The 27,109-nt window shown below is 41.5% G+C and overlaps 1 pseudogene; it reads right to left on the bottom strand.

Annotated features, from left to right (window-relative positions):
* Positions 1-12,237: 12,237 nt before the first annotated feature.
* On the bottom strand, positions 12,238-24,279 carry LOC130862538 (peptidyl-prolyl cis-trans isomerase A-like; annotated as a pseudogene).
* Between the last annotated feature and the right edge of the window lie 2,830 nt (positions 24,280-27,109).

Raw genomic sequence — 27,109 nt, 5'->3', positions numbered from 1 at the left:
GTGTGTATTAGTTTGGTACCAAGCTTGGTATAAGAAGTCCTTCTCTATATGTGTTGCTTTTATTGGTTAATGAATAAAGTTACTTTGGCTTACCCACAGGGCAGAACACAACAAGATGGGAATTCCAAGAAGAGTTAGAAGAGAAAGTAGGCAGAGTGAGGGAGATGCCATGTAGCTATTAAAGGAGGCAGACACTGGATTGAACCTTACCCCTTAACAGTAAACCATGAGTCTCTTGGTAAAATACAAAATAATAGAAATGAGTAATTTAAGATGTGAGCATTAGCTAGGAATACGCTAGAGTCCTTGGCCAAACAGTGTTGCAATTACTATAGTTTCTGTGTGATTATTTAGGTCTGGGTGGCCAGGAAACAAACAAGCAGCCTCTGCCTACAGAATGCCACCCAAACGTTTGGAGTTCATGCTCACCACCCACTTCAGATCTGGGTGTTTGTGTGCCCTCTCATGGTCAGGAGGAAAGTAGCTGAGACCATGACCATGGCTCAGTGCCTCCCCCACCCAGCAGGTGGCAGGATCAAGTCTGCTAGGAGTGCACAGGCAGGAGAGCATGGTGGAGTCAGCAGCCATGCACAGAGATATTTCTAGCCCATGCAGTGCACTGCAAGGCAAATTTAGCTTTTACATGGATAAAAAGGGTTTATATGCTGCACAGTGCTACTCAGAGTTGAGGTGCTAAGTGTGGTTCCCACACAGTGGTCCCAGAGCTGGTGGTAAGGTACCTCTGCCATATTGAAAGTCTAAGAGAGGTGAAGCCAGCCAGCATCCAGGGCTGACACAATCATGATGCTTACCATTTTAAAGTACTCCTCGTCAGAAAATAATTACAGGTATGAAATAAAGACAGATTCAGACAGAAATAAACCTTTAAACAGGTCACAGTGTGTTTAAAAACTGTACATAGGCTTGAAAGAGAGAAGATATAGAAAAATAAAACAAAGTCTTTAAGAAGACAAAGTAAGTCAGTCATAGATTAAAGGAGTAAAGAAAAATAAACCATGTAAAGATGGAATATACACAGAGGGTCTGAATTATGTATATTATTGTTTTTTCTTTGCATTTTTGACTATAGAGAGATATTTGATTCTGGGGGCTGCTAAGCTAAATGACCTATATATTTTAAAGGTATCTTGACTTCAAAATTTGGGTCTAAGGATATGTTGCCTTGGAAAAGAGGTTCTGCTTTTGTTTCCACAGAGGATGAGAACCTGTGGATTCCTTCCAGACTAATGTGGTTTGATGGATCAAGACCACCCATCCATGAATAAGAATGACTCCCATAAGCATATATATTTGAAAGCTTAATTATCAGAGTAGCACTACTTGAGAAAGGATTAGGTGTAGTCTTGTTGAAGTAAATGTGGCCTTGTTGGAAAAAATATGTTACTAGGGGTGGGCTTTGGGGTTTCAAAAGACCAAGCCAAGCCCAGTGATTCTTTCTGCTGTCTTCAGATCTTGACATAAAACTCTTAGCTACTTCTCCAGCACCATGTCTGTCTTGTGTCACCATTTTTCCTACCATGATGATAATAGACTAAACCTCTGAAATTGAAAGCAAGTCCTCAGTTAAGTACTTTCTTTTGTAAGAGTTGCCATGGTCACATTGTCTCTTCACTACAATAGAACACTGACTAAAACAATAAGTAACAATAGTATTGTTCATGTACCACCTACATGGATGTCATAAATTCCTTTTTAAAAAAATGAAAGAGAATGAAAAAAACAGGCTTAATCAAGGGGTGAAAAAGCTTCTATCTTATTCTAACTCCAGAGTCTGACCCACTACTGAGTAAAATACAAACTATTCTAAGGAATCATAGGATGAAAGAAAAAGAGAAAGGGTTGAGTATGGATCAAATTGACTTTCCAAGAATCCTGAAAGATCTGAAAAGAAGGGATTCCATGTCCTGCGAAAATTAACCATGTGGTTTATCTTTTGGTTACTGTCTTAGTTAGGGTTTCTATTGCTGTGAAGAGACATCGTGACCACAGCAACTCTTATAAAGAAAAACTTCCAATTGGGTAACTTAGAGTTTCAGAGATTTAGTCTATTATCATGGTGGGAAACGTGGTGACATGCAGGCAGACATGGTCCTGGAGAAGGGGCTAAGAGTTCTACATACTGACTTTCAGGTAACAGGAAGTGATCTGTCTTACTGGGCATGGGTTGAGCTTACAGATCTCAAAGCCTGCCCCCACAGTGACACACTTCTTCCAACAAGACCACACCTAGTCCAACAAGGCCACACCTCTTAATAGTGCCACTCCCTTTGCGAGCCATTTTCATTTAAACCATCACATGTACACTAACATGTGGTATTGATTAGCAGCCCTTCATCTGCCATTTTGAATCCTTTTACCAGTGGTTTTTTTCTGGTTTTATATGCATATATTTTATTTTCTTAAATTTGTATTTATTCATTTGTGCTTGGGGGTGTACACATGTGTCATCGTATACATGTGGAGGCTAGAAGACAACTTGTGGGAGCCCGTTCTCTCCTTTTGCTCTGTGGGTGCCAGGAATTGAACTCAGTCAGTACTGGAAGGAAGGATCTTTATCCACTGAGCCATCTCACCAGCCTTTTCAATGTTGTCTACAGCTCTATCCCTGAGTCTAAGGTAGCTCCAAAAGGGCGTTATGGAAAACCTCAAAGACACAGAACGATTTGTGTGATTAGGCAGCCATTGTACACTCTGGGTGTCCACTTGGCTCTCTTGCAGAACTGCTCCTAGGAAAGCAGTCCTGATGCTTCATTGGATGTTAAATTTAAAGCATTTAATGGGTAAAAGTGATTGTTTCTGGACACCTTGTTCTAGAAGCGGCATGTAAGACTGATGGAGGAAGGCCATTGGCTAATAAAGAAACTGCCTTGGCCCATTTGATTGGCCAGCCTTTAGGTGGGTGGAGTAAACAGAACAGAATGCTGGGAGGAAGGGGAAGTGAGCTCAGACGCAATTTCCTCTCCTCTCTGGGGCAGATGCCATGCCGCTGTGCTCCAGAGCAGATGCGATGAAGCTCGGACCCAGGATGGACATAGACTAGAATCTTCCTGGTAAGCACACCTCAAGGTGCTACACACATGAATAGAAATGGGCCAGGTAGTGTTTAAAAGAATACAGTTTGTGTGTCGTTATTTTGTGGCATAAGCTAGCCAGGCGACCAGGAGCTGGGGAGGCAGGAACACAGCCCACAGCTCCTGCTACAGAAAGATGAAGGCGTAAGTCATAAACAATCCCACACCAGTTTGGAATTATGATTAAGAAGGTTGTATTTATTTAAAGGGGGAAAAACTTACAGATCACCGTCCCAGACAACAGCCCTCTGCGCAATCAGGAAGAAGTCTAGTCGCCTGAACCGGAGCAGGAAGTAAAGAGAGTGAGAAGGGAAGTAGCCACTTTTTTTAAAGGGAGAGAGGCCACGCCCCAATGGGCTGGTATCTCAGCGGCTATTGGCTGGAGGAGCGGAAGGACCTCCCGCAACATAAGACTCTGTAAAAGGTTACTGCTCCACCTACCCGGGAGAATCTAGAACATTAAAGTCCCATTTATGGACAACAGTCAGGTCCACAGAAGCAGTAGATACAACATCCATTTTTTTCACCATTCTTCGTGCAGGAGCAGGGGCCTGGATTGATTGTGTTCCATGCTTCATAGCATATTGCTGTCCTTGGCCCAGGAAAGCCTTGCTCTTATTTTACCTTTCAATTTGTCTCTATTTGTTATTCCTTTCCTGTCTTTTCATTTCTCACTGTTCACATTTTTTTAATGTTTAATGTGTTTTCTTTTAAATTGGACTGCCCTTAGTCTGTCCTCAAGCCTCCTTCTAATCTCTGCATCCAATTGTACCATTCTTCACATGTCCCATTCCATGATGTCCACTGTGACACATCAGATACTTGATCCCTTGTTCCTCATTCATTCTATTCCATGATGTATTGGTATCATCATGATTAATCAATTAGTAACCTCTTCCTAAACTCAGGGATGTAGGCTTCAGAAAGAATGCCCTGGACCTACCAGAGATGCCTTTGTCTCCCCAGAGCCCTGATGTCAGGGATGTTCCGCAGAACACGTATCCAAAACATAACACTTGTGAATGATGATAGTGATGTGGTTTTCCTACTCTGATTCAAAGTAGGGGAATGTGGGAAGCAGAAGAAGCCTGAAGCATGAGAGGTCCTGAGTGAATGTGTATTTTTGACGCAGGCACAGCCTCAGTCCCGGAGAGAAATGGCAAGCAAGGCCTTCTCTTCTGGTTTGTGTGTGGATGTTAATAGTGTATGCAGGAAATGTCCACCCTAGTTTTGTCTCCCACCCCTCATGGATATTTGTGGCCTGAAGACTGCTCTCCTACAGTGTCTGCTCCTACCAAGATTGGCTAAGCCTGCCTCCTTCTTTATTTATATGCAATAATCCCAGTTCTCTGTTCAACTCAAAAAAAAAAAAAAAAAAAAAAAAAAAAAAGCAGAGCCTTTGGGATTCTGTAGTTTCTGCATCCAAAAGCCCAGTCCACACAATTTAGTAATTCCTGCACATGGGTCTGTATGTCTGTCTGTTTCTTCATTCTTTTGCTTTTCTGGTCAGGTCAATCCTTGAAGCCATGCTGGACACAGCAGGGAAAAAAGTGTATCTTTCTACTATATACCCATGAGAAAGATGAAAATGCAAATCAGACAAAATACATGATTGGCTCTGCTCTGGATTAATAGTGGCCTGCCTTTCAAGATTTTCAATGCAGTCATAACATGCACACACAGACTAGCAATCCAGAATGCAGACAAAGCGTGCCCCCAATTCTTAGGATGTATCATGGAAAGTACCACTGCGCTTATATAATGAGACAGAAGAAAATAAGCTATGTTCTACCAAGCCAACAGTGTCAAGATGTATGCTGCTTGTGTAGGCCAGTAGCAATGGCCTCTGTTGTAGAACAGAGTCCTCCATATCCACAGAAACTCTGGTTTCCCACTAGACAGACTGTTCTTTAGATAGGAATTCCCATGAGAGACATGTCACCAAGTGGCATAACAGAAGACTGTGTCTTTTATGAGAAAGGTTTAGAATATGCAATGCCACAGAGATTCTTTGAAACTCATTTTTGAATCTTCAATCTGGTGGTGTCAAGCAGACAAAATGGGAAGCAGCATATGTTTTTAAGTATCTCACAGCTGTCGTCGAAAAAAAACTATAGACAGCTTTAGTTCAGCCAGCACACTCACTTCCTGCAAATAAAGGGTAGAACAGACACCCGTATCTCTACGCTAAAAAAGCACGTGTCTGGGCATTATTCTTCATTTAGACATAGCATTTTTTATTGGCAGCTGGCTTTGCACCTGCTCCAGGTGCTGGCTCCGTATGTCAACTTTGTGAACGGCGTTTTCTGAGATGATGGCCAAAGAACTCGGACATTAAGGCTACACCATCACACTGAGGACCTGCAGCTACTGAGTCCTGCAGCTCCACGGGTTGAGATGAGATGTTGAAAACTGTGAGGTACATTTTAGAGGTCTGGGAACCATTTCTCGTTCTAAATATGCTCCTGGGAAGCTGTGTTAGGTTCTAAGATTTCTCCTTATCCACAATATGAAAGTGAGACTGGTCTCCATTTTACATTTTTGTTTTTTGCCTTCTCTGTGATGGGTGGCTGTGGTAACTTTAGCAATAGAAAGCCACTGAAGCGTTGAGTCATAGAACTTGGAGTTTTCTCTGGCTCCAGCCAGCAGCTCATTTAGTAAAGGATCATGCATGGGGCCACAGTGGGAAGCACTTTAATGGCACAAAAATTGAAGCCTGCTTATTTACCAAGAATAAAACTAAGAACCAACCCAGTAAGCCCCACGCAGAGCTCTTTGTAGCCATGACTCTCAAGGATTGAATGACTACAGCAACAATCAGGTTGTCCTCTGCCTACTTTGGCCATTTAAACTTCTTTGCAAGTCAAAAAAAATATTATTAGGGCATTTGAATCAGGTTGCATATGATATACAAGACCTTTTTACATCATATGGTGTTTAGCTAATAGAATTTTGTGAAAACTTCGTGAGAGAAGCAGGGAAAAGGCAATCGAGCTTCTCTAGTTCCTGTGATGCGTAATTAACCAGGTACCTCTTTGCCTGTGTGTTCATTCATTTGATTTTCCAGCTCCCTCGGGGATCCAAATGCAAACTAGAGCACTTGAGAACAGCCCACAGATTTAGCAGGTACTCTGGGGAACGCAAGGTCCATAAACTGGTACACTAGCCTTGTCCATAGATGGGGTATAAAGTACTTTTACTGCCACAACATGGATGACGGTGTTCCTAAGCCTGAAACAATTCAGTATTGGTAACCAATACAGCCTCGGTACCAAAATTTCCTTCATTTCTCCTAATTGCTTTGGACCAATGGAAAAGTAAACACAACTGAATGGGAATTGCTTTTCAAGGAGCTGTGTCTGCACTTGAAATGTGAGGAGAGAGAGTGAACATCCATCTCATCTCCCTGGGCCCAACACTCAGAGCTTTCAATTTGAAGATATAATAAAAGTTCCTATGGCCACTTCTTACACTGATTTTATATTGTTTTTGGAAGATGATGTATTAGATACAGTAATTTCAAGTCAATAATCAAGGGTTTAAAATTCAGCCTTGACTTTCCTCATCACAGAACTTGAGTTCTAAGCTCAAGTTCTAGTGATTCTCCTATTTAAATGCACTAAAGTTAGTGGTTCTAGGACTGGAGAGATGGCTCAGCAGTGAAGAGCACTTGCTGTTCTTGCAGAAGGCCCAAGTTTGGTTTCCAGAACCCGTGTGGTGGGTATCAATGGTGAGAAAGTGTGTGTTCTTGGACTCTCCTCTTCTGATAAAGCTACCAGTAACATTGCAGGAGCTCTTCCGTAATGATTTTATATATATATTTTGATTCCATCTGAAGAGCATGAAGAGAAAGCATGAAACCCTGAGTTTGTCTAACTTGCCCTTGACTTGACTAAAGAACAATAATTATAAAAAAAAAGCTTTATTTCCTCCCTTCAGGGCTCAGAAAGTTTTGTGGAAGGGGAGGCAGAAAGATTGTAAAAGCCAGAGGGTGTGGATGACTGCAAGGAGACTGTTTTCTAGATACGAGTCTAATGCACATATGAACTTGTACAAACTGTGGCAGCCTGCACAGGCCTGCACACATTCAAGCCAGACGGGGTCCCAGTGCTGAGATGGGGAGTGGACCTAGGCTCCTACCTCTAACCAAGAAGCTGTTTTCAAATGACATCCACTTGCAAAGGATCAACACAAAACAAACTCACTGGTACTTTTGTAAACTTTTTGTCTCTTATTGATTGATTTGTTTGGGCTTTTTTTTTTTTTGCCTTGTTAGTCTTTTGTTTGTATATTATGTTTTCTGATTTTGTGTTTTTATGGCTCTGTGTGTGTATGTGTTGTTTCTTGTGTTGCTTTCTTTTTGAATTTATTTTTTGTTTTCTAAAGAGATGAAGAATAAAAAGGGCATATAGATGTATAAATGGGCAGGTTGGGAGGATCTGGAGAAAGTTGGGGGTGAGGGAAACATGATCATATTATATTGTATAAAAATTCTTTTAATAAAAGAGATCTATTTTTATTTTATATGTAAGAGTGCTTGCTTGCATGTGTATTTGTGCACTACATGCATGCCTGGTGCCCACAGAGGCCAAAAGATGGGTGTTGGATCCCCCTGAAAGTGGAGTTCCAAGTAGGTACTGATAATCAAGCTTGGGTCCACAGCATCTATTGCTTCAAGGTTTTGTTGTGAATCCCGGAATTCATGTATTAGAAATTGAACTCCCAAAGTCATATGTCGATAGTATTTTGAGGGGTTTGGGATTAGCATCAGGGTGGAGCTCCTACAACTCTGTTGATGGGTTTATAAGAAGAGGACACCCCAAAGAATACACACTCTCTTTCTCACTAAGTGATGTCCTCCATTCTGCTGCAGTATAACAGGAAGGCCCTCACCAGTAGCCAGCAGCATGCCCTTAGACTTGCAGCCTCTAGAACCATGAGCTAAACCTCCAGTCTTTACAAATGCCTAATCTTGGTATTCAGTTACAACTAACAGAAAATAGTCTAAGACACTTTGAACATGCACTTTGAACACTTGAACCCCGTGTGTCTTGCTTGTGTCAATAACAAAGTGACATCTCAGCAAGTTTTTAAGAACAAAATGGATTAAAATATATAAAGCATACAGAACTATGTTCAAGATCTAATAAGTACTGTGTTGAGTGTCACAATATTATTGCTTCTGATCTGCAGTGAAGACTGGGGACGGGGCCACCTTCTCCTAGAATCGTAGCAGTACCAACACTTCGAGCCACTTAGTAGAATTAGCTTTCGCCTCATTTTTTCCTTGCAATACAACGTTGATTAAATGAATACCAACTCTACCCTTTCAATGTATGGTGAATGTTTTATTTCAATTAGGCAGTCGAATCCAACTAAAATACCTTCAGGGGCCTTATCCTGCCTCCCATGGTATAGGATCCCATGAAGCAAGATGCTGTCATCTCAGGAAGCAGCTGGACTTCATAAAACTGCTCCTCTGCTCATCTGCAGTGAGAGGAGCAACATGCCGAGGCCAGCTTCACCTGCCCCACCCTTCAAAGAATTTAAGAATTTCTAACAGCAACAAAACACAGCCAAATCAATATCCCACTTAACAACTTGAGACAACTCACAGAAAAACCACAAAACATACCCAAAATAGTCACGACATAGTCATCTGCAACAGCATAAAAACAACTGCTACCGCCTGGACTCAGCCACTATTACTGCGACGAGAGTGAAAATCCTAATGTTTTTGCAGGAAGGTAAAGGTAGTGGTAAGGTAAAGGTATCCCACAAGAGCTGTGTTCTGTTCTGAGCACAAATGGTATCAACACTTAGTGGGATAATTTTATTTAAATAAAATGGATTTTTCTGTTGGTATTTTTCTTAAAGCTCTGCATATGTTTTCGGTTCCTGAACCAGACCCTCTGGCACAAGCGCCTCTCCTCTAAGCATACTCAGAATATCGATGCAACCAGGTCATTAGGGCAAGATCCGACGAGATGTGGCTCCAGCTTTGTGAGGACTTTACTCAGAGTCCCCGACAGCATGTTTGGCTCCACGACTCCAACTTTACATCTCCAAGTTTTCAAAAGCTGTTTAAAGAAACTGCTATTTAATACCACCAGTCATTTAAAATCGACCCGTGTCCATCTGAGCTTACCATAGTCGAACTTCATGTAAGGAAAGGTAACACCTATTTCTCAACAGTTCTGATCTACCTCAATACAAAGACCTTTCCCCTCCAGTCAGCTCCAATGACATCTTTTAAATGTCAGCTTTTCAGACAATGATAAATCCACAGTTTCAGCTCAGTAGTTACAGTGAAGCTAGTTATGATATGTGAGAGGCATGATCCTCAAGAATGCCCCAGGCAGAGAGCTTTTAAATCTCAGATTCATTTAGCTATGTAAATGGAACCAGATCTGTGTTTCTGTAAAACCACAAACTATTGCTCATTTTTGTCGGCATACCTTCATTCTGACAATCATATACTGGGGGTGAGAGTATTAATTCACTGCCCAATTGCTTGTTCTCAAATAATGATAAAGGCTCACACTTTTTTTTTTTTTTTTTTTTTTTTTTTTTTTTTTTTTTTGGATTTTCGAGACAGGGTTTCTCCATAGCTTTTGGTTCCTGTCCTGGAACTAGCTCTTGTAGACCAGGCTGGCCTCGAACTCACAGAGATCCACCTGCATCTGCCTCCCGAGTGCTGGGATTACAGGCGTGCGCCACCACCACCCGGCAAGGCTCACACTTAATAGAGGGTTTGTTATGGTTTGCTCAGGGTCTTAAGCTATTTATGAATATTATTCCATTCAGCATTCAAGCAAGACCATATTTTATGTACGGAAAAACTCAGGGATGAGTCTGAGATCATGCAACTCTCTGGTGGAGGCATCAGGATATGAATTGTTAGCTCTGAATGAAGGTTTGACACACATTTGAAGGGAGTCTCAGTGAAGAACCGTGTACATTAGGTTGGCCTGTGGGCAACCCTGTACAGGGTTTTCTTAGTTGTGTTGGGGATGGTACTGTTCCCTTATCAAGGCATTCTGAATTAAGTATAAGGTGAGCTGGTATGGGAGAATTGTCTGTATTCTGTCAATCATGTTTTAAATAAACACTGATTGGTCAGGCAGGAAGTATAGGTGGGAAAACCAAACAGGAAGTAGAAATGATGTAATAAGAACAGGAGAATTCTGGGAAGGAGGAAGTTGATTCTTCCCACTCCTGCCCAGACCACTGAAGCAGCAGGATGTGATCTGCCCCACTGAAAAAGGTACTGGGCCACATGGCTAACACAGATCAGAAAAATGGGTTAATCAAGATGTGAGAGTTAGCCAGTGAGAGGCTAGAGCTAATGGGCCAATCAGCTTATAATTTATGAAGATCTATGTGTATTTTTCTTCGGGGATAAACAGTTGTGGGGTAAAGGGCGGGGCAGAAGCCCCAACAAATAAGCCGGCCCTTCATGTTACAGTGAGCCAAGCACAAGAATACTTGTATTCATCTCTGCTCTTGACAGGGAACTTGCATTGACTGGTTCAAATTTCTGACACCTTGACTACCCAATAGTGATGAGCTGAATCAACCCTTTCTCCCATAAGTTGCTTTTGTCAAAGCAACTGGAAAGGAAACTAAAACAGCAGCTAAACCCAGGATTTCCTTGTTTCCAAGCCTCAGTCCTTGACCTAGCAGTCTATACAACTGACTATGCTGTAGCAAGAATAATAAAAATCCAGAGACAGATATCACGGTTCAACCTGAAGATGGGAACAGCAAAGCAACCAACCACTCAAGAGATCTTTTAGCTCTACCAAATCTTCAGACTGAAGGCACAAGATCCTGTCTCCACGAATCCTCAAACTTCACACTCCAGTGAGTTTCTATCTCTTCCCTTTTATATTCCTCTCTCTGCCCAGCCATATCACTCCTGTCTCCACCTCCCTAATGCTGGGATTAAAAGCATAGGATCCCAAGTGCTAGGATGACCTTTGTGTGAATTCTGTTTCTCTTTTAGAGTAATTCAATCTTGTGTAGCCCAGGGTGGCCTTGAACTCACATAGATCCACCTGCCTCAGTCTCCGGAGCCCTGGGATTAAAGGTGTGTGCTACCACTCCCTGGTCTATTTGGCTGACTAGTATGACTGTTTTGCTCCCTGATCTTCAGGCAAGCTTTATTTATTAAAAACACAAATAATACACCATTATACTATCCTGCACAGGTATTGAAATGCTGCATTCCCTACTTTTCAACCCGCAATTTAAAACCAAATATGATTTTGTTTCATTTACCTCCTTGAATTATAAGTTTTCCTTCCCTTTCAAAATATCCATTTGCCTTGCTTCATTAAAAAAAAATCTCTAGCCCCTCTGAAATGCCTACCACCTGGAAGTCCCTCCATCATAGAACACCTTTTCTATATGCAACAATATAATTAAGGTACAGTATCATTAAGGTCTGTAAGTTACTTGAAAAATCAAGTCACCCTTAATATGAATGTGCATGTCCCTTTGTTTTGTGAGACAGTGTCTTATACTATACTTCACACTAGCCTAGAAATGACTACGTAAGTCAATATGAACTTGATTTTTGGAACACAAAGTATTGTAAATATAAATCAATTGAATGGAACAAAATACTTTGCCATAAAATCCAGTTTGTATTAATATTTGTTTCTTAATAAACAATACTGGAATAATATCAAGTACCCTAAAAATTCAACTTGACATGGTTAATTTTTATTATATTTTTTACAGTTCTTTTTTTTTGGTTTGTTTTTTATTTTCGAGACAGGGTTTCTCTGTGGCTTTGGTGCCTGTCCTGGAACTAGCTCTTGTAACCAGGCTGGCCTCAAACTCACAGAGATCCGCCTGCTTCTGCCTCCCGAGTGCTGGGATTAAAGGCGTGCGTCACCACTGCCCAGCCTTTTTTTTTATTTTTTATTTTTTACAGTTCTTACTTAGTTTTTATTCATAATCATAAATCTAACTCTGCAATCCAGCTAGACTTGAAGGAGAATGAGGAAAATATGGAACCTAAAAAACTTCAGTGAAAGCAAAGATTACAGGGTACTGCGAGCAGATGGGGCTGGGGTGCTCTCCTGAGCTACAGAAGGAATGATCTGGTGGGTAAGAAGCCCGCAAGTCAAAAGAATTAGAGCTGTCCACAGTCGGAAATGGTGATCTTCTTGCTGGTCTTGCCGTTCCTGGACCCAAAACGCTCCATGGCTTTCACAATGTTCATGCCTTCTTTCACCTTCCCAAAGACCACGTGTTTGCCATCCAGCCACTGAGTCTTGGTGGTGCAAATAAAAAACTGGAAACTTGGCAGCCAAGGGTAGACCGGCAGGCAGGCCTAGGCGGCGGAAGCACCTGCGCGCAGGCAGGCCCGGGCGGCGGAGGCACCAGCACGCAGGCAAGTCCGGGCGGCAGAGGCACCGGCGTGCGGGCAGGCCCAGTTGGTGGAGGCACCGGCGGTCGGGCCCGGCAGGCAGGCCTAGGCGGCGGAAGCACCGGCGCGCAGGCAGGCCCGGGCGGCGGAGGCACCAGCACGCAGGCAAGTCCGGGCGGCAGAGGCACCGGCGTGCGGGCAGGCCCAGTTGGCGGAGGCACCGGCGGTCGGGCCCGGCAGGCAGGCCTAGGCGGCGGAGGCATCGGCGCGCGGGCGGGCCCGGGTGGCGGAGGCACCGGCAGGCAGGCCTGGGCGGCGGAAGCACCGGCGCACAGACAGTTCCGGGCGGCGGAGGCACCGGCAGGCAGGTCCGGGCGGCGGAGGCACTGGATGCAGGATAGTGCGGGCAAGAAACAGTGAAGCCTGCACTGAGAGCAGATTGCCCCGCTACAATTAAATCAAACCCAATAGATAGCATCGGTAAGAGGAGATGGGCAGACGCCAAGGCAAGAATTCACCCAACAATCTGAAAAACAACATGAAAACACCAGAACCCAATGATCTTACAACACAAGTACTTGAACACCCTAACACAGGAGAAGAGGAAAAAACTGACTTTTTGAAAGCAATAGAGTCCCTTAAACAACATGTAAAAAACGCCCTCATAGAAATGGATGAGAAGTATAACAAAAAGTTTGAAGAAATGAGTAAATATGTAAATGATACCCTGGGAAGCCAAGAAAAAACGATCAAACAGGTAATGGAAACAGTCCAAGAATTGAAAACTGAAATGGAAGCAAGGAAGAAAACACAAACTGAGGACCAGCTGGATACGGCAAATATAGGTCAACGAGCAGAGACTACAGAAACAAGCATAATCAATAGAATACAAGAGATAGAAGAAAGAATCTCAGATTCTGAAGACAACATAGAGAAAATAAACGGACTGATCAAAGAAAACACCGAAACCAACAAATTCTCATCACAAAACATTCAGGAAATATGGGACACAATAAAAAGACCAAACCTAAGAATAATAGGGATAGAAGAAGGAGAAGAGGCACAGCTCAAAGGTCCAGAAAACATTTTTAACAAAATTATGGAAGAAAACTTCCCCAACATAAAGAAAGATATTCCTTTGAATATTCAAGAAGCATACAGAACACCAAACAGACTGGATCAAAAAAAAAACGTCCCCTCGCCATATAATAATCAAAACACAAAATATACAGATTAAAGAAAGAATATTAAGAGCTGCAAAGGAAAAAGGCCAAGTAACTTATAAAGGTAAACCGATCAGACTTACACCTGACTTCTCTATGGAAACCATGAAAGCCAGAAGGTCCTGGATAGAGGTACTACAGAAACTAAGAGACCATGGATGCAAACCCAAACTACTATACCCAGCCAAGCTATCGTTCACTATCAATGGAGAAAACAAGACATTCCAGGATAAGAACAAATTTAAACAATACGTTGCCACAAATCCAGCCCTACAGAAAGTAATAGAAGGAAAATCACAACCCAAGGAATCCAACATTGCCAACACTGCCTACAATAACCCAGGCATCTAGCGACCCTTCAACAGCACAACTCAAAGAAGGGAGACACACAAGCTCTTCTACCAAAAGCAGTAAGAATAACCGGAGTTAACAACCACTGGTCATTAATATCACTTAATATTAATGGTCTCGATTCACCAATAAAAAGGCACAGGCTAAGAGATTGGATACGAAAACAGGATCCAACAGTCTGCTGTTTGCAAGAAACTCATCTCAACCACAAAGACAGGCATCTACTCAGAGTAAAGGGTTGGGAAAAGGTTTTTCAAGCAAATGGTCCTAAGAAAAAAGCAGGTGTGGCCATACTAATTTCTAACAAAACTGACTTCAAACTAAAATCAATCAGAAGAGATCGACAGGGACACTTTATACTCATAACAGGAACGATTCAGCAGGATGAAGTCTCAATCCTGAATATCTATGCCCCTAATATAAAAGCACCCACTTATGTAAAAGAAATATTGCTAAAACTCAAGGCAGACATCAAATCACACACACTAGTAGTAGGAGACTTCAACACACCTCTCTCACCAATGGACAGGTCAATCAGACAGAAAACTAATAGAGAATTAAGAGAATTGTTGGAGGTAATGAATCAAATGGACTTAACAGACATCTATAGAACACTCCACCCAAATAGGAAAGAATACACCTTCTTCTCTGCAGCTCATGGAACCTTCTCGAAAATTGACCACATACTTGGAAACAAAGGAAACCTCCACAGATACAAAAAAATATCAGTGTCCACCTGTGTCTTATCAGATCACCACGGATTAAAGTTAGAAGCCACCAACAAAGCTACCCCCAGAAAGCTGACAAACTCATGGAAACTGAACAGTCAACTACTGAACCACACCTGGGTCAAGGAAGAAATTAAGAAAGAAATTAAAGTCTTCCTTGAATTTAATGAAAACAAAGAGACAACATACTCAAACCTATGGGACACGATGAAAGCAGTGCTAAGAGGAAAGTTCATAGCACTAAGTGCCCACTTAAAGAAAACGGAGAAAGCATACATTGGGGACTTAACAGCACACCTGAAAGCTCTAGAAAAAAAAGAAGCAGACGCACCCAGGAGGAGTAGAAGACTGGAAATAATCAAACTGAGGGCAGAAATCAACAAAATAGAAACACAGAAAACAGTCCAAAGAATCAATGAAACAAAAAGTTGGTTCTAGGAGAAAATCAACAAGATTGACAAACCCCTATCCAAACTAATTAAACGACAGAGAGAGAACACGCAAATAAATAAGATCAGAAATGAAAAGGGGGACATAACCACAGACACAGAGGAAATTCAGAGAATCATTAGATCTTACTACAAAAGCCTGTATGCCACAAAACTGGAAAATGCAAAAGAAATGGACACTTTTTTAGATAAGTACCATATACCAAACCTAAACCAAGACCAGGTGAACGATCTAAATAGACCTGTTAGTCGCGAAGAATTAGAAACAGTTATCAAAAATCTCCCTTCCAAAAAAAGCCCAGGGCCAGATGGTTTCAATGCAGAATTCTACCAGAACTTCCAAGAAGAGCTAATACCTATACTCCTTTATGTATTTCACAATATAGAAACAGAAGAGTCATTGCCAAATTCCTTTTATGAAGCTACAGTTACCCTGATACCAAAACCACACAAAGACCCAACCAAGAAAGAGAATTACAGGCCTATCTCACTCATGAACATCGACGCAAAAATTCTCAATAAAATACTGGCAAACCGAATCCAAGAACACATTAGAAAAGTTATCCATTATGATCAAGTAGGCTTCATTCCAGAGATGCAGGGCTGGTTCAACATACGCAAATCTATCAATGTAATCAACCATATAAATAAACTGAAAGAAAAAAACCATATGATCGTTTCATTAGACGCTGAAAAAGCATTTGACAAAATTCAACATCCCTTTATGATAAAAGTCTTGGAGAGATTAGGGATACAAGGGGCATACCTAAATATAATAAAAGCTATTTACAGCAAGCCGACAGCTAACATTAAATTAAATGGAGAAAAACTCAAAGCCATCCCACTAAAATCAGGAACACGACAAGGATGTCCACTCTCTCCATACCTCTTCAATATAGTGCTTGAAGTTCTAGCAATAGCAATAAGACAACATAAGGGGATCAAGGGGATCCATATTGGAAAGGAAGAAGTTAAGCTTTCATTATTTGCAGATGATATGATAGTATACATAAGCGACCCCAAAAACTCTACCAAAGAACTCCTACAGCTGATAAACACCTTTGGTAATGTGGCAGGTTACAAAATCAACTCCAAAAAATCAGTTGCCTTCCTATACACTAAGGATAAGGAAGCAGAGAGGGAAATCAGAGAAGCATCACCTTTCACGATAGCCACAAATAGCATAAAATACCTTGGGGTAACTCTGACCAAGGAAGTGAAAGATCTATTTGGCAAGAACTTTAAGTCTTTGAAGAAAGAAATTGAAGAGGACACCAGAAAATGGAAGGACCTCCCTTGCTCTTGGATTGGGAGGATCAACGTAGTAAAAATGGCAATTCTACCAAAAGCAATCTATAGATTCAACGCAATCCCCATCAAAATCCCATCAAAATTCTTCACAGATCTGGAGAAGACAATAATCAACTTTATATGGAAAAACAAAAAACCCAGGATAGCCAAAACAATCTTATACAATAAAGGATCGTCTGGAGGCATTACCATCCCTGACTTCAAACTCTATTACAGAGCTACAGTACTGAAAATGGCTTGATACTGGCATAAAAACAGAGAAGTCGACCAATGGAATAGAATAGAAGACCCTGACTTTAGCCCACAAACCTATGAACACCTGATTTTCGATAAAGGAGCTAAAAGTATACAATGGAAAAAAGAGAGCATCTTCAACAAATTGTGCTGGCAAAACTGGAAGTCAATCTGTAGAAGAATGAAAATAGATCCATATCTATCACCATGCACAAAACTCAAGTCCAAATGGATTAAAGACCTCAATATCAGTCCAAACTCACTGAACCTGATAGAAGAGAAAGTGGGAAGTACGCTACAACACATGGGCACAGGAGAACACTTCCTACGTATAACCCCAGCAGCACAAACACTAAGGACATCATTGAATAAATGGGACCTCCTGAGACTGAGAAGCTTCTGTAAAGCAAAGGACACTGTCACTAAGACAGAAAGGCAACCCACTGACTGGGAGAAAGAAGATCTTCACCAACCCCGCAACTGACAAAGGTCTGATATCCAAAATATACAAAGAACTCAAGAAATTAGACCGTAAAAGGTTAATCAATCCAATTATAAAATGGGGCACTGAGCTGAACAGAGACTTTTCAACAGAAGAAGTTCAAATGGCCAAAAGACACTTAAGATCGTGCTCAACTTCCTTAGCAATCAGGGAAATGCAAATCAAGACAACATTAAGATACCATCTTACACCGGTCAGAATGGCTAAAATCAAAAACACCAATGATAGCCTCTACTGGAGAGGTTGTGGAGAAAGGGGCACTCTCATCCATTGCTGGTGGGAATGCAAACTTGTGCAACCACTTTGGAAAGCAGTGTGGCGGTTTCTCAGGAAAGTCGGGTTCAACCTACCTCTCGACCCAGCAATACCACTATTGGGAATATACCCAAGAGATGCCCAAACATACAACAAAAGTATATGCTCAACTATGTTCATAGCAGCATTGTTTGTAATAGCCAGAACCTGGAAACAACCTAGATGTCCTTCAATGGAAGAATGGATGAAGAAAGTATGGAATATATACATATTAGAGTACTACTCAGCAGTAAAAAACAATGACTTCTTGAATTTTGCATACAAATGGACGGAAATTGAAAACACTATCCTGAGTGAGGTAAGCCAGACCCAAAAGGAGGAACATGGGATGTACTCACTCATATTTGGTTTCTAGCCATAAATAAAGGACATTGAGACTATAATTCGTGATTCTAGAGAAGATAAATAAGAAGGTGAACCCAAAGAAAAACATATAAGCATTCCCCTGAATATTAACCTTCATCAGGCGATGAAAGAAGACAGAGACAGAGACCAACATTGGAGCACTGGACTGAAGTCTCACGATCCAAAGGAGGAACAGAAGGAGAGAGAGCACGAGCAAGGAACTCAGGACTGCGAGGGGTGCACCCACACACTGAGGCAATGGGGATGTTCTATCGGGAACTCACCAAGGCCAGCTGGCCGGGGACTGAAAAAGCATGGGACAAAACCGGTCTCGCTGAACATAATGGACAATGAGAACTACTGAGAACTGAAGAACAATGGCAATGGGTTCTTGATCCTACTGCACGTAATGGCTTTGTGGGAGCCCAGGTAGTTTGGATGCTCACCGTAATAGACCTGGATGGAGGTGGGTGGTCCCTGGACCTCCCACAGGGCAGAGAAACCTGCTTGCTCTTTGGGCTGAGGAGGAAGGAAGACTTGATTGGGGGAGGGGGAGGGAATGGGAGGTGGTGGCGGGGAAGAGGCAGAAATCTTTAATAATTAAATAAATTAATTAATAAAAAAAATAAAATAAAATAAATTGCAGCCAAGGGTAACAATGGGAATGCTTATTATTTGCAAATAATCTTAAGAAATTAATTATATTGAAATTGTGATTTTTAAATATTGTTTCCTGTTAAAAATTTTTCTGTGTGGTTACTTTAGGGCAATTTCATAACCTGGGAAAACCAAAAGAATATGTATTTTATCCTTTCTTGGTTATTTTTTTACCTTCTTTCTTATTAACTTTCAAAAGAATGAAAAAAAAATAAAAGAAAAAAAAATAAAAAGAAAAAAAAAAAACTGGAAACTTGTCCAGCATTTGCCATGGACAAGATGCCAGGACCTGTATGCTTCAGGATGAAGTTCTCATCCTCAAATTTTTCTCCGTAGATGGATCTGCAGCCAGTGCCATTATGGCGTGTGAAGTCACCACCCTGACACGTGAATCCTGGAATAATCCTGTGAAAGGAAGAACCCTTATATCCAAATCCTTTCTCTCCAGTGCTCAGAGCACGAAAGTTTTCTGCTGTCTTTGTCTGCTAATAGCTCGAAGGAGACGCGGCCCAAGGGCTCGCCATCGGCGGCGATGTCAAAGAACACAGTGGGGTTGACTGGCCATGGCTGCAGCAAGTGGCGAGAGGCGACAGTGGCGTCTGGAAGCCTTTATTATATGTTATAATTGGATTGCCTTCCTTTCATTTCCATGCCCTTCTCGCCCCCTTGCATAGCACTGTTTTAGCAATAGTTTATTTTTATGCAATTAAAATGTAGAAATACTGTAAATCTACATGAATGTACATATGTCATTGTTAAAATGTGCACAGCTCAACTCTATATATATATGATCTAATTAGATACTTAAATATTAATTTAATCAGGGAGCAAGTTTTGGAATTCTTTTAAATGATTACATGAATAAAATCTAACTGGTAGGGTGGCATGAAGTGACCGATTATAAAAACAGGTCACAATGTACAAAATAAGGGTGTTTTTTTTCCAGTGTGGGTTCAAAGACTCAAGCAGCATGGGTGAAGATCTCCATCTTTCTCTTGCAGGCACTGAAGAAAATGCCAGGGCCACTCCATATAGCTAAGGCAGCATTGAAAGACACCAGGAAAGATCAAGACATAGAAAAGATAACAGGGATGTACATGTAAATGAATCGGCCTTGTTAAAGGGGGCTGGAATGACGTGGGAGTCCCTTCTGTGTGTTGCTTGTATAGGTTAATGAATAAAGAAACTGCCTTAGCCTAATAGGACAGAACTTAGGTAGGTGGAGAAGACAGAACTGAATTCTGGGAGAAAGAAAGCAGAGTCAGGAGATGCCATGAACCCGCCATCAGAGATAGACATGCTGAAACTTTGCTCGTAGGCCATGACCTTGTGGTGATATACGGATTAATAGAAATGGGTTAAATTAATATGTAAGAGTTAGCCAATAAGAAGTTGGAGCTAATGGGCCAAGAGTGATTTAATTAATACAATTTCTGTGTGGTTATTTTGGAGCTGCTCTAGCCAGGCAGCTGGGAACCAACAAGTGGCCCTCTTACATAGAAAGGCTGCCCAGCTCGGCCACTGGGATAGCCTGCTCTTCCATAGAGAGTCTCCTTTCCAAACCTTCAACAGAGGAGAGAAATGAGCCTACAAAAGTCCCTAGATTTGTATATCTTCAGGGTGTCAGCCAATACTTTTAGCTTGTTATTGTTTCTAAGAGAAACAACTTCAAATACGTCAGAAGGGCACAGACACCAACTCGGAGGGATTTCCAGTGGTCACAGTTAAGACAATGTAAATAATAACAAGGAGAAAAGGGGATGAATCCTAACCCAAGGGCTAAAATAAAAACCAGGACTTATAACAACTAAGCAAATGAACCTTCCTTATAGTAGATCTCCAAGTATACATGTGGAATGAAGGAGGGATGGAATTGAGACTCAGTTTGTCAAATGGCACAAAAAAACATCTTTTAGACAAGAAACTCTATGAAAGCCTTAAATTTATAGATGAAAGTTTGATGAGAGACAAGATAATGTCAGAGTCCCCAAGTATCTTTCTACAAGCTGCATAATAATAGGAGAGAAAAGAGTAAATATCAGAAATCTCCTTAACAAGTGACTGAGGTTAACACCAAGAGTAATGGAATAAATTTAACCATGGGCCTGTCAGCATGATGCATGGATTTTCATTTTTGTGGTATTTTTGCCAAAAACACTATATAACCTGAATTGAACTATGAGCAAAGATCAGAGCACAAACTGAGTGCTGTTCTTTATGAGAATTGATCAATTCTCTTCAAACATGCCAAAGTCAATGAAACCGAAAGAGTAAAATACAAACCAAGAACCAGCCTCTGTTCAAAGATTCCAGGACACATTATTAAAACACGATGTGGAAACCCAGATTGGATTCAAACCAGAAAGGGAGCTGTGGAACGGCTGATGAAGTCCTATGACTTAATAGTACTATCTTAATATCAACTTCCTAATTTTAATCATTGTGTTACTTCGTGTTAAGGTATAAACTGTTGCGACCTGGAAGAAGGACTTGCAGATATACTTCATACTTTTAAAACTTTTTAAATAAGTGTGTAGTTGTGTTTAAATGAAAAATTTTAAAGTATAAAATTATTGCTATATCCTAGAAAATTCAGAATTAATTTTCATAGCTAAATATACCCTTTCTCCTTAGAAATTAGAAAAATATCAGTTATCACAACCTGTCCATTCACCTTCATAACTACAGTTCTTGAGTATCTCCTTTTCTCATATATTAGAAAAATGACAGTTTTTATAAACATGCATATAATGCAATAATAAGGTTATTTAATTTTACTGTCCAAACAATTCTAAATTTAAAATAAGGAAATGTAGAAAACACAGAAATTACAGAGGGAACCTGAATCCTTGCCACTGTCCAAAGTCCTCCGTTATTAAATGTTCATGATAATGGCCAGCAGGGCAGCAGGCAGCCCGTCAGGCTCATAAATGCTCATGTGTCTGTCTTGGTTAGTTTCAATTGCTACAACGAAACACCATGACCAAAAAGCAAGTTGAGGAGGAAAGTTCATTGGGCTTACACTTTAGCATTGCTGTTCATCACTGAAGAAAGTTAGGACAGGAGCTCAACAGAGCAGGATCCTGGAGGCAGGAGCTGATGCAGCAGCAGCCATGGAGGGTGCTGCTTACTGACTTGCTTCCCCTGGCTTACTCAGCCTGCTTTCTCATAGAACCCAGGACCTGCAGACCAGAGATGGCACCACCCACCATGGGCTCCCTCTCCACCATTGATTATTACGTGAGAAAATGTCTTACAGCTGGATTTCAGGGAGGCATTTCTTGGTGACTCTAGTTGACACGCAAAACCACCCAGTATAACTGACCCCTTGTCCACTTGACACACAAATATATCACTATTAAGCCACAAAACTTCCTTTCTTATTCATCCCCAAATCCTAAATAACTTTAAAAGCCCCACAGTCTTTATAAATTCGAACACATTAAAATTTCAATTCCTTTAAAATAACCAGCCTCGTTAAAAATCCAAAGTCATTTAAAATTCAAGTCTCTCAGATGTGGGCTCCAGTAAAATACTTTCTCACTTCAAGAGGGAAAAATCAGAGCACAGACACAATCAAATCAAGGCAAACCAAAATTCCAAGCATCCAGTGTCTGGGAGCCACTCATGGTCTTCTGGACTCCTCCAAAGGTCTGGGGTCACTTCTCTGACTCTGTCCTCTGCAGCACACACGGCTTGTGTTGTGGGCATCGCTGGCTCAGCTCTACTGTCGCTGCTGTTCTTTGTGGTCTTCCCATGGTACGAGCATCTCCAAACTGTGGAGTCCCTTGCTGCAGCTGAACTGCACTTTCACCAATAGCCTCTCATAGACTCTCTTCACAAGGCCAAGCTTCAACTTCTTCTCATGACCCCTTCAGCCCTAGGCCTTCACCTGCCATTGAGGCTGTACCTTCACCAATGACCTCTCACAGCGCCAAGCCTCAGATGCTCTCCATGACTCCTTCATGCCTTCAGAACCAGTACCACCTGGGAGGTGACTCTTACACATAACCAAGTCCAACTGCCAGCACGAGCTACAACCTTGGCTGCCTCTTGAACACAGGTTCTCTGTGCTTTCAGGAAGCACTTCCCAGAAGATTTCACCAGTGATGCTGGTCTCTTCTTAATCACTGCTAATTTCTTAGCTCCAGCTAACCAGCATCAATTGTCCTGGTAGCATAAAGATTTCACTTCAGTTGTTCCGGTATCTTGTTAATGACAGTTGATTCTTCGGCCCCAGCTAACCAGAATCACAGCATTTTAATTCAAAATAACAAATGGCCCAGATAGAGTCTTTAAACTTCCCTCTGAAACTTTGCAAGCCAGGCCTCTATCCTTTGCACTTCTCTCAATATTCTTATCTTCCAAGTTCCCACAGAACATCCCACTGGGGTCTCAACACTCAATGACATTTCTAGCCCAAAGTTCCAAAGTCCTTCCACAGTCCTTCCAAAAATGTGACCAGGTCTGTCACAGCAATACCCCACTCCTGGTATCAATTTCTGTCTTAGTTAGGGTTTCTAGTGCTGCAATGAAACACCATACCAAAAAGCAAACTGGGGAGAAAAGGGTTTATTGGGCTTACACTTCACCAGATCCTGAAGGCAGGAGCTGATGCAGGGGCCATGGAGGAGTTCTGCTTACTGGCTTGCTTCCCCTGGCTTGCTCAGCCTGCTATCTTATGGAACCAGCAGCCCAGGGATGGCACCACTTTCCATGGGCTGAGAGCCCATATTGATCACTAAATAAGAGAATGCCTTACAGCTAGATCTCAAGGAGGTATTTCCTCAGCTGAGGCTCCTTCCTCGGATGACTCTGGCTGTGTCAAGTTGACACACAAAACCACCCAGTATAATATTACTGCCTCTTATACTTCTTAAGGTCTCTCTTCTTCAGGACTTGAAATATAATTTATATTCCTGTCCTACTGACCTCACTAGTGTAGAAAATCCTTTCTGAAATGCGATCGTGATCCCTAGCAACTCAACCCACGAGTTCTTTCTTAGACACAGCTCTCCTCACATACTGCATCCTGTAACCAGAGAGGTGGGCATCTGCTTTTATCAAAAATGAGTCAACAACTCATGGATACTCCTTTCCACCATCCCATCCTTGTTGTGTTATTTTGAGACTAATCCAAGTCCTCATGCCATGTGTTCATAACTATTTCTTTATCTATATCTAAAGATAACATTATTATGATGCCTCTATCATTTCAATGTAAAAGGTATTACCTACTATCAAATATTCCCCCATTTGTTTCATTTTATAAAGAGGTGATATTTTAACCAAATAAATCCACAGATGTCACTCCACTGATACCGCCTTTAGTAAATGCCTAGTACCCAGCAAAATCCTAACCAAGTTAAGCTAAGATAGTTGCTCCCACGTGGACCACTGAGCAGCACTGCAGGGCACTCAAATGCCCTCGTTTTCATGTGACAGTTGCAGAGGAAATCTCTCGTCAAATAAAGTCTCTGGACCTTGAGTTCCACATGTTGGTAAGTACATGACTACCAAGTGTCCTTACAGCTTTACATTTCTGATATTACAGCATCTTGAATAAGTCAGCAATCTTTGGGAACATCTTTTACAGTAAAGCACACACACTTTGAACTAGAATGTCTACCTGTAGTATTACATTCCACTGAAGTTTTCTTCAAGTCGGAATTCTTCCAGTAGTTGCGCATCTCTCCTGCCTCCCAGACTGACCTTGTAACAGACAAGGGTCACTGTTCACTTCTCGTCGTTCTCAGTCTGTGACACCTTCCAGACTCTAGATAAATCTCATGGCATTAGAATGAAGTACATGACCTGGCGGCCTTATAATCTTAAAGGACTCATTCATTGAATGAATCTCCTGGATTGCCCAGATACAACTGGAGGTAAACTCTGACAAACAAATATAAGAAGTGGCTTACTTGTTAGTATAGAGGAGGAAATAGCAGGACACGGTAATGTCATCTCAAATTAACCCTTTAAAGTGCTTTTCAAGTTCTCAGAGAGGTTTTCAAAAACTTTCAATAATCTCCTGACTTTGATTTTCCTAAGGAGGAAAAAGTGTTGTAATAAGAGCAGCGGGGCTGCGTCCCCGGCACCCGGCCGCCCGCATGGCTAGCTTATGCCCCGAAATAATTACACGGAAACTGTATTCTTTTAATCACTGCCTGGCCCATTAGTTCCAGCCTCTTATTGGCTAGCTCTTACATATTGATCTAACCCATTTCTAATATTCTGTGTAGTACCACGAGCTGGCTTACCAGGAAAGATCTTAACCTGCGTCTGTCTGGAGTGGGAGAATCATGGCGACTCCTGACTCGGCTTCTTTCTCTCAGCATTCTCTTCTGTTTACTCCACCCACCTAAGGTTTGGCCTATCAAATGGGCTAAGGCAGTTTTCTTTATTAGTTAACCAATGAAAGCAACAGATAAAATACAAGAACCACCTCCATCATTTCCCCTTTTTCTGTTTAAACAAAAAAGAAAGGCTTTCACTTTAACATAGTAAGATTACATATAACAAAAGAGTTATCAAGCAAGAATTACAGTTACAATACTTATATCTATTTTATCTTATAACTAAGGAAAACTATAACTATAACTAACCATTCTTCAACTCCATCAAAGACTCCAGAAGGATATAATACTACCTAAGTAAACAGGAAATAAGAAAACTCTAGAAATGACAGAGACATCTTGCTGCCTGGACAGTCACGCAAAGTTCCTCTGTACCGTTGGGGCATCCATCTTCGGCCTACAGGCCCATAGTTTTCGCAGACATTTCCATGAAGCAGGAAAATTCCAAAGACAGTTCAGTCACTTTTTGCTGTGTCCTGCAGAATGTCTCGCAGACTCTTTTAGGAGTCAGGAACCCCAAAAAGCCATCTCACCTTTAGGCAAGTTCAGCAGTCCTCTTTCTGAGGGTTCTCTGTGTCCAGTTTATGCAACAGTCCAGGCAAGAGCAGTTTCTTGCCCAAATGGCTATCAAACTCCATAAGGAACCTCTTCGATGCCCATCTTCCTCTTGAAGTAGATTGGTGCTGCCAGGAGCAGATGTGTCTCATTGTCATAAAAAGCCCTAAATTATTAAAACACTTAAATGCCATATTCTGTAGCCTTTGAAAGATATGAAGAATGCCTATCTGAAATATATCTATGCATATCTAGAAAATCTAACTAACATGACTACAAGCTTTACTATTATCGATGATTATCCATTAACAACCTATATACATTACATTTTTAAATGAACTATACAATCACAATACCTTAATCAAGATTAGAAATATGCATATACATATAACAAAATTGACCTTAAAATCCACACCAAAGCAAATTATTCATATCTATATCATATCCCCCTTTAAATGTAAAAGAACATTTATAAACAATATTTGGGAACATGGGCGCAGTTTTTTCTCTCCAAACTGCTTCCTGCTGTATGGGGGCGCTGTTATTCGGGTCTTTTATGGGATAACCTGTGTGCCAGGGTCATCTCAGTTGGCAGTTGAGTGAAGTAATTTTTTGAGGGTGTTCACAGCAACCTTTCATATCGGGATAGACGCAATCCACAGAGTCTCATCCTCTGTGAAAACAAAAGAAGACCCTCTCCAAAGCATCATATCCTTAGACCCATATTCTGAAATCATAATACCCTTATATCCATTCTGGTTTAGCTTGGCAGCCCATATAATGAAATGTCTCTCTGCAATTAGCTCCTTTATAGTCAAAAATTTTAAAGAAAACACAATAATACAAAGAATCCAGACTCTCTGTGAATTTTCCATTTTTACGTGGCTTATTTTTCTTTATTTCTTTTAATCTACAACTATCTGTACTCTGTCTCTTTAAAGACTACCCTTTTTTTTAAACCATTAACTTTATTTCTACATTTGTTTTTTCTCTCTCTCAAGCCTACGTACAGTCACCAACACTGTGATCTTTTATGTCTGAATCTGTTTTATTGTGAATCTGTATTTTTTTTACTATCCAGGAGCACTTTGTTTTGTGCTTTTAAATCGCTAACAAAAACAGGTACTGCTTGCTTGTCCCGCCCAGTCCAACATGGCGGTGCCGCTCGTGCCTCTGATCCTTGCACATTGCACCAGTAGCGTGGTGGAGCTGCATGTGCCTCTGAGCCGTTTGGTGCCCCTGAACCACTCACAGTTCCAGGCACACAGTAGTCCACATTGCCATCAAGCAAGCCGTAGCACTTTACTCCAAATGCTCCATTCAAAGACTCTTTCTCCCGCAGGAGCCAGACAGAGATCGCGATGGCGGCACAGCCCAGAAAGCCGGCATTTTAAAACAGCCAGTTTTTTCCTGTTGCTGAGTCAGGACAATTTCTTTGCCGCACACAACCCAGAAACAGCATAAAGCTGTCTTAAATTCTCTCTCTGTCCTTTTTAAGCCCTTTCAGGTTTTACGTGGAGTTCATTAGCACGTTGGGTGCCACTCTGTTGTAATAAGAGCAGCGGGGCTGCGTCCCCGGCACCCGGCCGCCCGCATGGCTAGCTTATGC

Source organism: Chionomys nivalis, chromosome 1 (assembly GCF_950005125.1).
Source record: "Chionomys nivalis chromosome 1, mChiNiv1.1, whole genome shotgun sequence".
Lineage (NCBI taxonomy): Eukaryota > Metazoa > Chordata > Mammalia > Rodentia > Cricetidae > Chionomys > Chionomys nivalis.
Note: the sequence above shows the minus strand (reverse complement) of the source record. Positions and strands in the feature narration are given on the sequence as shown.